The sequence below is a fragment of the Hypomesus nipponensis genome, chromosome 19 (assembly GCF_054491055.1).
Source record: "Hypomesus nipponensis isolate SF chromosome 19, ASM5449105v1, whole genome shotgun sequence".
In the NCBI taxonomy this organism is placed as follows: domain Eukaryota; kingdom Metazoa; phylum Chordata; class Actinopteri; order Osmeriformes; family Osmeridae; genus Hypomesus; species Hypomesus nipponensis.
Window position 1 is genome coordinate 19,014,306 of NC_140379.1, and position 4,809 is coordinate 19,019,114.

Below are 4,809 nucleotides of genomic sequence, written 5' to 3' on the forward strand. Positions count from 1 at the left end.
CGCGCAAGAAACTACATTTGTTTTATTTTCAGTCCTATTTTTACGATCATAGCCATAGCATAGCCAGGCAGTGGTTCTCAAATCTGTCCTCAAATACCACCTGTTCTGCATGTTTTAGATGTTTCCCTGCTCCAACACACCTGATTCAAATGCATGTTTGTTACCAGGCTTCTACAGAGCTAGATAACGACCCATTTATTTCAATCAGGTGTGTTGGAGCAGGAAAACATCTCATATGCAGGACAGGTGGTACCTGAGGACCGATTTGAGAACCACTGTGTTACAGGATTTTTTTCCATTCTAGGGAATATGGGTTGTGTGAAGTGACGACAAAGGAGGGACTACAGGTTTTAGCATAATAATCTGATTATTATGAGTATTAGTCTTATGGGAAACAGAAACAAATAATATACATTGATACATACCCAGATGATGTTCCTGGCTGGGTATCAGGTTCAATCTAATTTTTCCATCTCCTACTCGTCCTGGTCTTCCTCCAGCAGTTCCTGGTTCAGGAGGTCCTCCTCCTGTGTGGTAATCAACAGTCAGCTGCCTCCTCCTCTTGCAGGGATAGTCTTCCTTCACCTCTACAACAGAAAAAAAATCAAATTAGTAGCCTGCAGTGTGTTCTTCCCAAATCCGATAAACCATAACGTTGAACTGTGGACAGCCCTTTCACACCTTCCTTGCGAATAGTAAGATACAAACATCCTAAAATCACGTCTGTATGATGGATGGGTATAGCTATCTGCAAAAATATAGAAGGATGTTTCATGACATGAGAAAATTAACAAGCTAAACTTATCCAACTGCAGTAGCAAACCAGTTTCCAGGCAGTTCTGAACCTACCTATCCCAACCTCAGGCAAATGTACGGAAGCAACAACATTGGCCCAAAAAGTTATTGATCTTTAGCTAAAATATGACATAGTATTGCTAGTAACTATTTACTTCACACACACAAAAAAGTTGATATAAGAAGAGATTTGCTGCTTGCCTGTCAACAAGCACCGATTGGGTGAAGTCGAAAAACTAACTAGCAGCGTAGTTACTCCTCCGCGTAACTACCAAGGTTTTACTATATTCCACAATCGACTAAATTGCCCCAAAAAGGTATAAATATTTAGCTTAAAGTGTACATGGTGGTCCTAGCTAATGTTTATTATCCAGGTTTCCCAAAATTAGCTAAATTGTTTTTCTTTTTGCTCACGTCACTCCAGTCCTACTGTAGTTCTACAAATAAATGCTTCGTAACTAAAAACGTTTGACTTTTAATTTGAACAATGTTGACAATATTGATAACACATGTGAAGAAACTTGTCTTACCTCGTATGATCGACTTAGTTTTCAAAATGAAGCAGTAAATCCAGCTCTTGCGGTAATCTTATACCATACCATAGATATCCTATATGTCTGTGCGGTCAGAAATAGGACTCTACCAGCAGTTTCAAAAACGTGTTTGTTTGGTTGCCACGGTGATTGTGCAGCTAGGATTGCTAACAAGCTGGGCAGACAGAATAATATACATTTACCTAGCATCCACACCTCAAACAAGTTAACCTAGACGCAAAACTATAAGTCCAATCAAAAAAATGAGGATATTTTCCGAGACCCAAGACTCTGCCGAAACCAGAGATGTCCTTTATATGTCTGTGCGGACAGAAATACGACTCTACTGGCAGTTTAGAAATCGTCATCCTTGTGCTTTGTCTGAGAAATGTGTCACTAGATTTGCATTGGTCTCTAACGTGTTTGTTTGGTTGCCACGGTGATGGTGCAGCTATGATTGCTAACAAGCTTGGCAGAGAGAATAATATACGTTTACCTAGCATCCACACCTCAAACAAGTTAACCTAGACGCAAAACTATAAGTCCAATCAAAAAAATGAGGATATTTTCCGAGACCCAAGACTCTGCCGAAACCAGAGATGTCCTTTATATGTCTGTGCGGACAGAAATACGACTCTACTGGCAGTTTAGAAATCGTCATCCTTGTGCTTTGTCTGAGAAATGTGTCACTAGATTTGCATTGGTCTCTATGGGGCGAGAGTTGGACTTTGTCTCGCTTTTGTGGGGCTCTGAAAAAATGTGTAAGTCTGTTGGATTCCACAGACAACTGTCTACGACCAACACATAATTAGCTATCTATTGATCCAAAAATGAAGCATGAAGAGTGAAAATTGTGGCAATGCTGGCAAACTAGAAATACTTTTTGAAACTGATTTCGAAGCTCCCCTCCACTCTAAGCGTTTCAGTCAGCACTCTAGACTCTCACATAGACACCCATGTAAATCTCAGAAACGGTTTGAAAAACTAATGAAACATAATCAGTGATATTAAAAAAAGTTGAAAAGATATCAAAAGGCTGAATTACAGAAACAATAGTTTAGTGTTTTGTCATCATTTTAAAGTTTAAATGGTGGCTGTAGCTGAAAGATTGAGGAAGAAGAAAGTTGAAGAAGTTTAAGAGGATTGAGAAGATTTGAGAAAAAAAAACATGTTAAAAATATGATGAATATTGATATTTTCCATGAAATCCAAAATGGCGGCCGCGTCAATTCGGTTATTATGAAAAGTTATCAATGGCCAGGCTTGATATCTCACAAGACATCAAGAGACAAAGAAATTACTTTATTAAGGTAAACACTTCAACAGTTATTAGCCAAAACACGTTTATGCTTCCGGCCACGCCCCCTTTTAGTCACATGACACCATTTTTGGAGAACATCCTTAGAATAAAGTTCCGAGTAGGCGTACCAACTTTGGTGTCACTGCTTCAAAGAACTGCTGAGATATGGCTTCACTTCCTGTTTGGCGGCTTTTCTGCAGAATTTGATTGGCTGTACCGGACAAACGGTTTTGAAAATCAAATATCCTTCGATAACTTTTGTGAGGCTTGGTCTGAAGATCATATCTGGTAATTTTGAAGAAGATTTGACAAAATTTGTAGGAGGAGTAGGCTTTTAAAGGTTTTTGATAAAACCGGAAATAGCGGAAAATCTATATAACCGGAAATTGACGCCATGGTGTGCATTGCACTCGGCTTGATCCAGGGAATCCAATGGTACCTCATTTTTGAAAATGGGACATACGGTTCAAAAGTTGCGTGTGTAAACACAACTCCAACTTTGACCCGTTGGTGGCGCTAGAGTGCCAAAGTATGGGACATGAAACTTTGTGACTTGGACCAGGGGACTGTCCCTAATGAGTGTGCCAAATTTCACAACTTTCGACCAAGCGCTTCTAGGGCCTGCCATAGACACCCAGTCTTAAGAATAATAATAATAATAATAAATATAGCTGCAAGCAGCAATGGAGGGGCCAAGCAGTCCAGAGCAGGACATGGCCTCCATAGCACTTGCGCAACAATTGAGTCACAATAACCTGTTGCACTCATGCAACACACCAAGTTTGGTTGAAATATCTGTTTGCGTTCCAAAGTACTGAGTGTTTAAAGTGTTTTTTTCCGGTGTAACACCACAGGCCTCCTCTGATCCTCTTGGGAACGATGGAACCCAAGTTCGGTGACAATCGCTAAAATGGTTGCTGAGTTACGCTCTAACGTGTCTTTTGTGGCTTCGCCGCCGCCTTTGATCGGCTCTACCGAACAAACGGTTTCGAAAATTTGAAAATCCATCAGACACCTTTGTGAAGCTTGGTCTGAAGATCATCTGTGCCAAATTTAGTAAACATTGGACAAAATTTGGGGCGTGTAAAAGGTTTTTACACTTTTCCATGAAATCCAAAATGGCGGCCGCGTCAATTCGGTTGTTATGAAATATTATCGATGGTCAAGCTTGATATCTCACAAGACATCAAGAGACAAAGAAATTACTTTATTAAGGTAAATACTTCAACAGTTATTAGCCAAAACACGTTTATGCTTCCGGCCACGCCCCCTTTTAGTCACATGACACCATTTTTGGAGGACATCCTTAGAATAAAGTTCAGAGTAAGCGTACCAACTTTGGTGTCACTGCCTCAAAGAACTGCTGAGATATCGCTTCACTTCCTGTTTGGCGGCTTTTCTGCAGAATTTGATTGGCTGTACCGGACAAACGGTTTTGAAAATCAAATATCCTTCGATAACTTTTGTGAGGCTTGGTCTGAAGATCATATCTGGTAATTTTGAAGAAGATTTGACAAAATTTGTAGGAGGAGTAGGCTTTTAAAGGTTTTTGATAAAACCGGAAATAGCGGAAAATCTATATAACCGGAAATTGACGCCATGGTGTGCATTGCACTCGGCTTGATCCAGGGAATCCAATGGTACCTCATTTTTGAAAATGGGACATACGGTTCAAAAGTTGCGTGTGTAAACACAACTCCAACTTTGACCCGTTGGTGGCGCTAGAGTGCCAAAGTATGGGACATGAAACTTTGTGACTTGGACCGGGGGACTGTCCCTAATGAGTGTGCCAAATTTCACAACTTTCGACCAAGCGCTTCTAGGGCCTGCCATAGACACCCAGTCTTAAGAATAATAATAATAATAATAATAATAATAATACTACCAATTACAATAGGTGCCTCGCAGCTTCGCTGCTTGGCCCCTAATAATACTACCAATTACAATAGGTGCCTCGCAGCTTCGCTGCTTGGCCCCTAACAATAGGTTTCCTCCTTACGGAGGAATCCTAAATATAGCTGCAAGCAGTAATGGCGGATTCCTCCAAACACTGCAAACCATTGAACAATGTTTATTCTTGACAAATTGTAACTGTATAGAAGAATGTATGCTGCAGAATTACCAATGGCATACCAAATCTGAAATGCAATACCATCAAGATCCACAAGGGCCTTTATTTCA

The 4,809-nt window shown here is 40.3% G+C and overlaps 1 long non-coding RNA gene across 1 annotated transcript; it reads right to left on the bottom strand.

Annotated features, from left to right (window-relative positions):
- Window positions 1–525: 525 nt before the first annotated feature.
- On the bottom strand, window positions 526–2,343 carry LOC146247349 (uncharacterized). The gene is made up of 2 exons (XR_014732272.1): window positions 1,326–2,343; window positions 526–587 (listed from the first exon to the last, which is right to left on the bottom strand). It is a non-coding gene; the product is annotated as an uncharacterized LOC146247349 (long non-coding RNA).
- Window positions 2,344–4,809: the final 2,466 nt, after the last annotated feature.